The sequence below is a fragment of the Podarcis pityusensis genome (genome assembly GCF_964106645.2).
Source record: "Podarcis pityusensis genome assembly, chromosome: 3".
Lineage (NCBI taxonomy): Eukaryota > Metazoa > Chordata > Lepidosauria > Squamata > Lacertidae > Podarcis > Podarcis pityusensis.
The window spans coordinates 115,637,894-115,650,740 of record NC_138026.1 but is presented as its reverse complement, the minus strand read 5'-3'; the positions used below and the strand labels follow the sequence as shown (position 1 = coordinate 115,650,740).

Genomic DNA, 12,847 nt, shown 5'->3' with positions numbered 1-12,847 from the left:
GAGCGCTGATAAGATAAGTAAAGATGGAATATTTTTACATCAAGGTCTGTAACGTTTGCTGGAGATGCCAGGTGTCAGATATATGAGGTGTGTCAAGGAACAAGTCAAGAAGGCTTGAAATGTTCCTGAAATGTTTAAAGTTGGATTCGGTTAAAAGAAAAATGGTGGGTGTGGGATGAAACAGTATAAATAAATGAATGAATGAATGAATGAAGAAGCATATAAAAAGAAAACTCAGCAGAGACTTCCAGATTCTTATGTGATAAAGCTGAAAACACCTTTTATGACCATCAGAAACCTTTCATTTTGAGATTGTGAGTATGCTCTCTCTCAGGTGGTATTAGCTGGAAGTGAGTATCATTTTATACCTATTAAAGATACAGTCAATAATAGCAATACTTTCCAATTAATCCTAAACCAGTCAAAGCTTGGTGTTTTAAAGGTCACCTTGTATGAGTTTCTGCAAGCTTTTGTCTGTGAAGCAATGTGAGTTCCATTTCGCTAGGCTTGGCGGATTCATTTGGCACAACCTTAGTTTTGAGGCAACTAATAACCCCAAGTCCCAGGTGTGAAGGAAAGTTTGTCATGCAAGATTTATTGATAGCAGCGGGCCTTCTTGGTGGTGGCGCCCGCCCTGTGGAACACCCTCCCACCAGATGTCAAGGAAATAAACAACTATCTGACTTTTAGAAGACATCTGAAGGCAGTTTTTAATGTTTGTTGTTTTATGTGTTCTTAATATCCTGTTGGAAGCTGTCCAGAATGGCTGGGGAGAATGGCTGGGGAGGCCCAGCCAGATGGGTGGGGTATAAGTAATAAATTATTATTATTATTATTATTATTATTATTAGACATACTAGTGGTAGATAATTCAATAAATGGCTACTAACTATAATTAGAGGTGGCTCAAAACCACCCTGAGATTTGCAGCTGAATGGCAGAGGGCCTTCTCGGTAGTGGCGCCCACCCTGTGGAACGCCCTTCCACCAGATGTCAAGGAAACAAACAGCAATCTGACTTTTAGAAGACATCTGAAGGCAGCCCTGTTTAGGGAAGTTCTTAATGTGTGATGTTTTGTTGTGTTTTTAATATCCTGTTGGAAGCCGCTCAGAGTGGCTTGGGAGGCCCGGCCAGATGGGCGGGGTATAAATAATAAATAATAATAAATAACAACCATCATCATCATTCTGCTGTCTGAGACAGAGCCTTCCCCACACCGAATGCACCACCTGAGACAGCTGCTTTATCTAACAGTAGCTTCGACGATGGTCATGATGGCTACATACTCCCTGAAGAGCCAGAAAAATATATTATTTATTATCCCTGACTAATATATTTAACTGCTGTTAGAATGCCTTCGGGACGCAGTGGCGCTGTGGGGTAAACCACAGAGCCTAGGACTTGCCGATCGGAAGGTCAGCGGTTCGAATCCCCGCGACGGGGTGAGCTCCCGTTGTTTGGTTCCTGCTCCTGCCAACCTAGCAGTTCGAAAGTACATCAAAGTGCAAGTAGATAAATAGGTACCGCTCCAGCGGGAAGGTAAATGGCGTTTTCGTGTGCTGCTCTGGTTCGCCAGAAGCGGCTCAGTCATGCTGGCCACATGACCCGGAAGCTGTACACCAGCTCCCTCGGCCAGTAAAATGAGATGAGCGCCGCAACCCCAGAGTCGGCCACAACTGGACCTAATGGTCAAGACCTAATGGACTGGACCTAATGGTCCCTTTACCTTTACCTTTAAGAAAAATAATATACGTAGCTGGTAACCTGCATTTTGGGGCTAGGGGGAAGCAACATTGGCTTCCTAACTGTGTGATTCCTCAAAAGCTTTCCTGACAATTAACAAATTAACCCTAATCAGAAGACGAGAAGCTTCCTTGAAAGATTTCTCCTTGAATACACAATAGCAGGCAAGGATTGAGTTCTCCAAGGTAAAGCACACAGTTTGGATAAAGTAATGGCGAGATCCAGCTGGCACAATTTGTTCATTCCGCCAGTGAATCAGCATTTAAAGGATTCCCTGAAAACACAGTGTTTGGAAATTCTTGTCCCTTTCTTTCTCTGTTGTTAAAGGCTGTGCCACTCACCATCAGGGAGTTTAGTTAAGAATTGCTTTGCTTCCACAAGTGTTACCTTGGGGGGAGGGGGAACCATAGAATTGTAGAATCAGAAGAGATCTAGTCCCATCAGAAGAGATCTAACCCATGACCCATTAGATCGTGCTCTAATGACCGAGGAAATTATTTATAAATGAATGCTACCCACTTTGTTGGTGTTTCTGTCGCCAGAAAAAGAACTTCCCTGAGAAATGTACTTAACCTCTGCTAGAACTGTTACAGTTTCTGCGTTTATTCTGTTTCGTTTTGCTTTTGAATTCACTGCTGTTCTACTTTTATCCATGCAATTTGCATCAGGTGCTCTTGAAACCACTGCCTCACATCCAGGAATTGCCACATCCAGCCGATCAAGGCCTCAAGGTCTTCACTTCTCAAGAGGGATATACGGAAGAAAAAAGCAAGAAGAAAAGGCCATGAATGCTCTACTTGAATTCAGGCTTTGCACTGCCACTGCAGCCATGCTTTTCATTTGCACAGAGGTTTGGCCTGTTGCTTTTGCAACAGCAGAACAACCCCATCCTGTGGCTATCTGGCTCAAACTGAAAGCCAACAGTTTGAACCAAGATGTGTGTGAGGAGCTGGGCACATGTGAAACCGTCTGGGAGGATCTCCCTCGGATGAGTCTCCACCTTCCAGACATTGATGACATAGAAGAATGCTTCCCCCCTGAATTTGAAAGGGAAGTCTGCCTGAGACGCCTTTCCAGGGGACTTTATGTATTTAGTACCTTTCTGAAATATTTGCATCAACATTTGTATGCCACCGAACCACATACCTATTTTTGGCAACAAACGGAGAAGCTCGCCCAGACCACGAAGTCGTTGATGGATCATCCTAGCACTTTGATCTTCCCAGATGTAAATGTTGCAAAATCTGTTGAGGCAGTGAAAGCAGCTCACACTGGTTGGACGCCCTCCATTCTCAGGCACCTGATACTCAGAAAGTATATTGAATTCATGGATGCAACTGCAAGAGCGTATTTCTATGTTAAAAGAAACTAGAATTTATGGATAACGATTAATCATGTGCACCGACAGCCGCTTATGAGAAATCAACTATTTGGATGGAGAAAATGACCCAGAATTCCCCAAGTAAAATGATTTAGAATCCACAATGTAGCCCACATCCTTAACTTTGGTCAGCGAGCCAACACTGACAGGTTTTGGAAGCACAACTTCCATGAGGCTCCCCTTAAGCATCAATCAAATTGTTAGTTAGAGACAGCCTCCCTGATGTATCTGCAGAGGCATAATTCTCATAAAAGTGAGGAGTTTGTGGAGAAATCCAAAAGAGCTCCTAAAACTAGATTTCCCCCACTTCAGATAAAATAGTTTGTAGCTAAAGCACCTCCCCCATTGTTTTGAGTTATGAATTACCATCTGAAGGAAGGAAGGAAGGAAGGAAGGAAGGAAGGAAGGAAGGAAGAGTTTGTATTTGATATCCTACTTTATCACTACCCTAAGGAGTCACAAAGCAGCTCACAATCTCCTTTTCCCTTCCTCCCCCTCAACAAACACTCTGTGAAGTGAGTGAGGCTGAGAGACTTCAGAGAAGTGTGACTAGCCCAGGGTCACCCAGCAGCTGCATGTGGAGGAGCGGGGAAGCGAACCCAGTTCACCAGATTTCTAGTCTACCGCTCTTAACCTCTACACCACTAAAGAAAGAAAGAAAGAAAGAAAGAAAGAAAGAAAGAAAGAAAGAAAGACACGTGCTTTAAAAAAAACAAATAAAAGGGCTCTTTCTTTCTTTCTTTCTTTCTTTCTTTGCAGAGAAAGCTTTCACTGCCCTTTTGGCAGCGCTTCCCAACCCCCTGATAATCAGCTGACTGGTTGCTTGCGAAGTTCTTCCTAGGCTCCGATAACACCTAGAGTGCCACAAGTTGTTCATCCCTGTCTTAGTGGAGAACATTATTCTGCTTTACCTTCTGTACTACTACGATGATTTATTATATATTTTGCAAGTGAGGGCAGATTTTAAATGTTTAACCTTCCGAAATTATGTCACTTGCCTTCCAAATGCAAACGATCACTTCATGTGAAAGTTATAGGATTGCTTGACTGATTGCATTTCTTTGCCCAAAGTGGCTTACAAACAACAAATAATGATAACATAATAAAACATGATAGAACGACACAAATACAGCAGAAATCATAGAGAGAGGCACTTAGCCTCATTTCTTCTCCCATTAGATTTGCCCAGTCCTTTTTGCCACTGGTCACCTGCATATTCTTTTACCTCATAGGAGTAGAATGTGCACTATCCTTTATGAAGTCTAAGTTAGCTTCAGAATGCCTTGATCTGGACACAACCTGCACACACGTTGACTTTGCCCAGTGGTGCAGGGCTCAGGTAGTGGGGGCAGACGAAATCACATCTCTCCTGGTGAGATTTTGTGGGATCTCATGGGATGACAATTATCTCGTGGGATATTGCAGGGAGATAGGAGGAGCCAAGACCTTAAAATCCCTCACCCATTTGCTCCTTGTGAGATGCTCCTTGTTGGTGTTAAGCCTCACTGGGGAAGTCACTGGCTGACAGGGCCAGAAATTATTTCCCACCACCCTTCCAACCTTAATTGGCTCCTGGGTTGGGGGCTTTCCCAGCCTTCTCCTCAGTAGCATATGGCTTATTTATGTTAGTCAGTCTTGGAATTTTGTATGTTCCTGCAGGATCAGCACAGAAAGGAAACCCCCATGAGAGGTTGGGGGTGGAGTATTGGTTACAGCACACTCTAAGCTCGGGTTAGGGCCTCTGCCCAACTCAAATCTCCCACCCTGGATGTCCAATGAGGCCCTGGATGCTTGGTTTGCACCATTCCAGGGCTCAACACAGGTCGTCTCCACTGGAAGGGGTTCGGCCCTTACCACCAACAATGGAGTGCCATTGCAACAGCAAGGGCTGTTGGAATGAAGAACTGGATCTGCGTTCTGCTGCCATGCCAAACCTGCTTTCCTCCTGTAGTCAATAAAGATCTGACCTGATTTCTCCCAACTCTAGTGCCTGTCTCAGTTATTTCACCACAGTCGCTCTGAACAACAGAACGTGTCTGCATGGGCAAGCAACAAAATATAGTAAACTTGCTATGCTTGAGCTATGAATGCAAACTACATATTATTTACTGGCTATTCATCCAACAGGATTTATATTCCACTCAGTCATCAGAACCTCTAAGCAGGTTACATAAAATATACATTAAATAAACCAATGAAAAGAGATGCTAAAGACAAGATTTCAAAATATAAAATAAAGTCAGTTTCAAAAATAGGCATGTGGGTGATTCCGTGGTGACCAGTGCAACATTTGTAAGCTTCTTTACATAATATTTTGTGTTGTTGCTAATACTATTTGAACACCAGTTTACATCAAACTATTCCTTTGTTAAGCGGAGGGGACAGAACTAGAGAGGGGGACTTAGGCTGAATCTTATACCCATCAGCTCAGTCATGTGACCTAGAGACCCGCCATAGAAAACTATTTTAAAGCCTTGTTTTCCCTCTGAGAAGCAGCCCCACTGCTGAACCTAATTTGGATCTGGTGCAACTTACTCCAGCTTAATTTACACTCGCTTGCTTCGTGCCAGTTTCTTGGGCCTCAGATTGCTCTCCTGATATTACACACGTACATAATTTTATGTGTATGCCGCCTTTCCACAGTTCAAGCCATGCTCAAGGCGGCTTACATCATGAAAACAATACATAGCTACAACATAACAAAATCAGCCATCAATAGTAAATACAAAAATACAAAACCAAACTGAACAATTTCCACGTAAATCACAGCAAATGATACAAAAACAAAAAACAAAAACCCAGCAGCAAGAAGAAAAAGAAGAGGAGGAGGAGGAGTTTGGATTTGATATCCCGCTTTATCACTACCCTAAGGAGTCTCAAAGCGGCTAACATTCTCCTTTCCCTTCCTCCCCCACAACAAACACTCTGTGAGGTGAGTGGGGCTGAGAGACTTCAAAGAAGTGTGACTGGCCCAAGGTCACCCAGCAGCTGCATGTGGAGGAGCAGAGACGCGAACCCGGTTCACCAGATTACAAGTCTATCGCTCTTAACCACTACACCACATTGGCTCTCAGTGACCCTTGAAACAAGGGTAGGGAATTCTTGGGATCAAATTCTCACCCCCTCCCACTCTATTATTTGCCCCTGCTTCATCCCTTTAGTGTTTCTCATGTATAGAGGGAAAACGTCACCTTTGAAAACCAGATTACGAGTCTACCGCTCTTAACCACTACACCATGCTGGCTCAACTCCCTCCCCAGCAACACCTCAGCAGCCTCAGGCTCCACCCTTCTAGAGCAGGTGTAAAAAGGCCAGAGCTTCCTGAGATGCTCAGTTCTCGTTTCCAGTAGAAGAGCCAGTCTGTACCTTAAGATCAGGGCAGCATCAAGGATCAGCATGGCTTACTGACATCCAACACCCTTTTAGAATGTGGTTCCTTTGGGGTTCTTTTTAATTAGGTTATTGTTTGTGGTTTGATTTTATATGTGGTGGCCTTGTTTGTGAACCGCCCTGGGTGGTTTATAAATTGAGTAAATAATAATAAAATAATAATCTGCTGAGGGCTCACAGCCATGCCACACACTGACCAGAACCCCCAGACCTTCTAGTCCTCTTTCACCATTGCAACCTACTAGTTTGTTGCCTTTCATTCTGGCCCTGACAATGGTGAAGCAATAGACAAAAAGTATTGGTAGCAGCCACTGCCTGCTTGTTCATTAGCTTGCTGCCTTTCAAATCCAATCCAATGCTTTTCCCCCCAGGTCAAGCCATGATAATCATGTTTAATACTTTTACCAGCTTCAAGGCTTTTTATTATACGATGTGTTGTTTAGTCATTTAGTCATGTCTGACTCTTCGTGACCCCATGGACCAGAGCACACCAGGCACTCCTGTCTTCCACTGCCTCCCGCAGTTTGGTCAAACTCATGTTAGTGGCTTCGAGAACTCTGTCCAACCATCTCGTCCTCTGTCGTCCCCTTCTCCTTGTGCCCTCCATCTTTCCCAACATCAGGGTCTTTTCCAGGGAGTCTTCTCTTCTCATGAGGTGGCCAAAGTACTGGAGCCTCAGCTTCACGATCTGTCCTTCCAGTGAGCACTCAGGGCTGATTTACTTTAGAATGGATAGGTTTGATCTTCTTGCAGTCCATGGGGCTCTCAAGAGTCTCCTCCAGCACCATAATTCAAAAGCATCAATTCTTCGGCGATCAGCCTTCTTTATGATCCAGCTTTCACTTCCATACATCACTACTGGGAAAACCATGGCTTTAACTATACGGACCTTTGTTGGCAAGGTGATGTCTCTGCTTTTAAAGATGCTGTCTAGGTTTGTCATCACTTTTCTCCCTAGGAGCAGGCGTCTTTTAATTTCGTGACTGCTGTCAAAACCATCTGCAGTGATCATTATACGATGTGCAGAAGCAGAAATGTTAGACCTGTGAAGCACAAGGATTTTAGTAACCTGTTAGTAATTTTCAGGGAAGAAGATACAATGGTCACAAAAAGAAGTTTAAAAGGCACACATTACAGCACATTCCTGCTTTGTAAGTTTCATCGTTGTGGTGTCAAATTGGTCACAAGAATCACATATCCTTAACAATAAGAACCTCAAAGAAGGGAATAAAGTTAAAACATACAGATTTTTATTTTCGTTTCTTGAGACATAGGGGGTGGGACTATACTTGGTGCAATGCCCTTATTTAGGGAAGACTGTATTCCTTCATCGCTCTCTGTGAATTATTGAATAAATTGCTTGTTACTGTTTCTCTGTTTCTTGACTGCCCCCATGGGAGGGATCTGATTCCCCTAAGCCCGACATTACTGGAGAGGGACAGCCTGACCACTGTACTCCATGTACTGGTCACATCAAAACTGTAGTACAGTACCGCCATGTGGTCTATGTGGAGCTGTCCTTGGGCCTGGCTTGGAAACTGCTAATGGAGGCGTCTAGCCAAGAACATAGGATACCATTGTTAAAACATCTGCACTGGCTTCCCATCTACTACCAAGTCAAAGGTCCTTGAATTAATTTACAAAGCCTTGAATAATGTTGGTCCAATCACTGAGGCCATCGTCAGCAGGGTCATTACTCCTTCTCCAAGTTGCTGTCATCACCACCAGACCCTCCACGTGTCCCTATTTTCCAGTGACAGTCCTGAATTTACAGGAGCCGTTCTGGTTTCTGATTTGATCCCAGAATGTCCCGCTTTTCCTTAGGATGTCCCTATTTTCATCAGAGGAATGTTGATGGGTATGGAATAGGATATCCCTATTTTTATCAGAGACATGTCCCTCTTTCGTCAAAGAAAGGTTGGAGGGTATGCACTCCAGTGTTGTGGAACACACTGCCAATAGAGAGCCTGCAGATTTATATTTATACCCCGCCCACCTGACTGGGTTTCCCCAGCCACTCTGGGAGGCTCCCAACAGAATATTAAAAGCACAATAAAACATCAAGCATAAAAAACTTCCCTAATCAGGGCTGCCTTCAGATGTCTTCTAAAAGTCAGATAGTTGTTTATTTCCTTGACATCTAATGGGAGGGCATTTCACAGGGTGGGCGCCACCATCGAGAAGGCCCTCTGCCTGGTTCCCTGTAACTTCGCTTCTCACAGGGAGGGAACTGCCAGAAGGCCCTCGGTGCTGGACCTCAGTGTCCAGGCTGAACGATGGGGGTGGAGACGCTCCTTCAGATATACAGGGCCAATAGAAGTTGTGCCAGGGAAAGTGGGAAGTGAGGAATCAAATGTTTGGAACTGGAGTAGGCAATCTGATAATTAAAGTAAGTTCTGTAAAGTCCTCCAAAACATGGGCCACAAAGAACATCAGAAGGAACACATGTTGGCCCTTGTGCCCTTAGCTCTGATCTGTTAGAAACAGAAATAGTCACTGATCAAAGTTAATGACACATAATTTAAGTAAACATGGAATATCAGGGTTCCTATTTATACATCATGATTTATCAGGTCTGTGGTAGGTAGCTTGTATAAACATTTATAATGATTCTCAAGGGAAAAGTCAAAAGGGTATAGGAATAGAATGTTCCTGAAATGATTATAGTTGGACTTAGTTAAAAGAAAAGTGGTGGGTGTGCAATAAAATGAGTGATGGAGGATATAAAAAGGAAACCCAACAGAACCTTCCAAATTCCTCTTGATGAACAGCTATAGACACCTATGACAACCAGTTGAGAAATCTTTCTCTTTGGGATTGTGAGTATGCTCTCCAACAGGGGAACTGGTAGAAGGGGAATGATCCATGCATGGGATGGGGTGGAGGAAACAAATAAAAAGAGGTTGTTGCTGGTGGTGATGTTTTGTATTGGAAGGGACACTGGGGGTCATTTTGCCTAATAATAATAATAATAATAATAATAATAATAATAATAATATATTATTTATACCCCACACATCTGGCTTGGTTTACCCAACCACCCTGGGCAGCTTTCAGCAAAATATTAAAATACAATAATTCATCAAATATTAAAAGCTTCTCTAAACAGGGCTACCTTCAGATTTCTTCTAAACATCAGATAGTTGTTTGTTTCTTTGACATCTGATGGGAGGGCGTTCCATAGGGCAGGCGCCACCACCGAGATAGCCCTCTGCCTGATTCCCTGTAACCTCACTTCTTGCAGCGAGCAAGGGAACCGCCGGAAGCCCCTTGGTGCTGGGCTTCAGTGTCTGGACAGAACGATGGGGGTGGAGATGCTCCTTCAGGTATACTGGGCAGAGGCCGTTTAGGGCTTTAAATGTCAGCACCAATACTTTGAATTGTATTTGGAAACGTACTGGGAGCCAATGTAGCAATCTTGCAATGCAGGAATCTTAACTTAAATTGTGGTGCTCAGAATTGGACAGAATATTCCAGGTGTGGTCTGATCAAGGCAGAATAGAGTAGTACAGTGGTACCTCAGGTTAAGTACTTAATTCATTCTGGAGGTCTGTTCTTAACCTGAAACCGTTCTTAACCTGAAGCACCACTTTAGCTAATGGGGCCTCCTGCTGCTGCTGCGCTGCCAGAGCACGATTTCTGTTCTTATCCTGAAGCAAAGTTCTTAACCTGAAGCACTACTTCTAGGTTAGCTGAGTGTGTAACCTGAAGCGTATGTAACCTGAAGCGTATGTAACCCGAGGTACCACTGTACTATTACTTTCCTTGATCTGGACACACTAGACTTCTGTTGATGCTGCCTACAATAGCATTGGCCTTTTTTGCTGCTGCATCACACTGTTGACGCCTGTTAAGCTTGTGGTCTACTAAGACCCCTAGATCTTTTTCACATGTACTGCTAGTAAGTCTTTATTCACTGCTGTATTTTCATCCATGTTGTTTGTGTCAGGTGCCATTGAGGAGTATATACAGAAATCCTTCCCACGTAAGGAGTTCCCATTTCCAGCCAATCATCACCTCAAGATACTAAGTGTATATAGAAGAAGAGGAAAGCCAGACAGGAAGGCAATGAATGTCCTTTTTGGATTCCACCTTTACACTGTTGCCGCATTGTTCATCACTGCAGGAGTTTGGCCTGTTTATAGTGCCTTTCCGAAAGAATTAGGTGAAATACCCCAAGCCATGAACTTGGCTTTTTGGCTCAAGGGAAGGATTAGCAGTCTGAATGAAGAAATATGTCAGAAGCTAGACACATGTCAGATGGGTTGGGAGGAAATTCCTCTCGGTCTACCAGAAATGACTCGCCAAGCGAAATGCTTCCCTCCTGACTTCGAAAAGGAAACATGCCTGGGGGTCCTTTCACGTGGGCTTTTCGTATATAGAACGTTTTTGAAATATTTAAAAGAAACTTTATTTGCCAGTGAGCCACACGAAAGCAATTATTATTGGAAAGCAATAGGGATCCTCGCAGGTAACTTGAAGTCATTGATGAAAAATCCTGAGACTGTCGAGTTTGTGGCTCCAGACTTGGAGGCACTGCTAGCAAAGCAGAGTAGCTCGACACCTACACTTATCAGGCATGTCATATTTAAAAGATGTATGTTGTTTCTAGATGCAACTGTAAGGGCATATATCTACATTAAAAGCTCCTGACACAGTGCTCTGGATGCCACTTACAAGAAGAAAATGATAGAAAATTCACACTGTAGCCGACAAGAGCAGGATGGGGCTGGATTTCTTTTTTTTCCTTTTCCTTTTTTTTTACTATTAGTATTATTTTCTCATAACACAATAAGATTACAACTACAAAAGAAGAAGAAACAAAGCATAGAAGCAGAAAAGGGGACGAGTACAATACAATAGAAATAAAGAGAGGAAAAAGAGGGAAGAGGAAGAGGAAAAGAAACGTTAACAAAAGATAAGAAAGAAGAACTTCCAATCTTCCATCTGTCAGTTACATAAAAAAGGAAAATCTGATTATTTAAAGCCTTCAGTTCATGCATACATACATCTTTTCCACTTTCTGTTAAACAATGTATCTTTTAAGTCAAGGTGTATCAGAATCATTCATTTCTTTTTCCAAAAAAGTCCAAGATAGCTTCCCTAATAGTTATTATTGTTAATAAATGTTATCCATATTGTTACTTTTCACTTTACCTCTATTAATTCCTACCACCGTTACTCCATGTGGAATAATACTAAATTCTTCTGTCCTTGTCCTAAAGTCTCTCCACTAAGATCACAAACCGAGTCAGTATTCCATTTCTGTTTCTTGTTGTATATCCACTAGTTCGTGTCCAATTTCGTATAGGAGTGGGGGCTGGATCTGGCCAGCTCACTACATCCTTATCTCAGACCCCCTCCTAAAAATGGAGAGTTCATGAAGAAAACCTTATGGGCACCCAAAACTAGAACATTTATCCCCCATACACACACTTCACAGGATTCTGTTTGCATTTACAAGACTTGTCCCAGTGCTTTGAGTTACAAACTCCTGCCTTCAGAAAGAAAAAGATGCCTGGATAGCTAAGTTGGTTACAGCATGGTGCTGATAATGGCAAGGTTGGAGGTTCGATCCCCGTATGGGACAGCTGCCTATTCCTGCACTGCAGGGGGTTGGACTAGATGATCCTCAGGGTCCCTTCCAACTCTACAATTCTATGACAATCAGCTGTTTGGTTGCTTGCAAAGCACCTCACACAGTGCTTCTGAGGTTCCAAGAAAATCTGAATTGCCACAGGTTGACCATCCTTGCCTTAGCTTAATGGAATGCATTATCCTGCTTTAATGTATGTGCTATGAAGATTTATTGCAAAATTTCCAAGTTAGAGCAAATTTGAAATGTTCAGTCTTCTGAATTCTCTCACTTGGGTTCTCAATGCTGTGATCTTCAGATGAAGGGCGATATACAGTGGTACCTCGGGTTACATACGCTTCAGGTTACAGACTCTGCTAACCCAGAAATAGTGCTTCAGGTTAAGAACTTTGCTTCAGGATGAGAACAGAAATCGTGCTCCGGCGGCGCGATGGCAGCAGGAGGCCCCATTAGCTAAAGTGGTGCTTCAGGTTAAGAACAGTTTCAGGTTAAGTGTAGGGGTCAGATGGGATTACCATGAGGAATTACAGAATATACATCAAGCCATCGTGTCCACGATGAAGACATTGTGTTGACTGGGTTTGATATATTGACAATAATTTCTGATTAAATCCCATAAGATTCTACATTCATGCCCTTTTGATGCCCTTTTGCCTCTGCTGCCCATTTCTCCCTGCTCTTCACGAATCACGTACACACTTAGACAGGCAGGCGTACTGGGTCATCAAAGACAGTGG

At 43.2% G+C, this 12,847-nt stretch overlaps 2 long non-coding RNA genes across 2 annotated transcripts; both read left to right on the top strand.

Moving 5' to 3' along the window:
• Nucleotides 1-227: 227 nt before the first annotated feature.
• Nucleotides 228-5,105, top strand: LOC308473423. The gene is made up of 2 exons (XR_013984088.1): nt 228-350; nt 2,412-5,105. It is a non-coding gene; the product is annotated as an uncharacterized lncRNA (long non-coding RNA).
• Nucleotides 5,106-9,278: 4,173 nt separating this feature from the next.
• On the top strand, nt 9,279-11,658 carry LOC308472581. The gene is made up of 2 exons (XR_013983592.1): nt 9,279-9,333; nt 10,464-11,658. It is a non-coding gene; the product is annotated as an uncharacterized lncRNA (long non-coding RNA).
• The last annotated feature ends 1,189 nt before the right edge of the window (nt 11,659-12,847 follow it).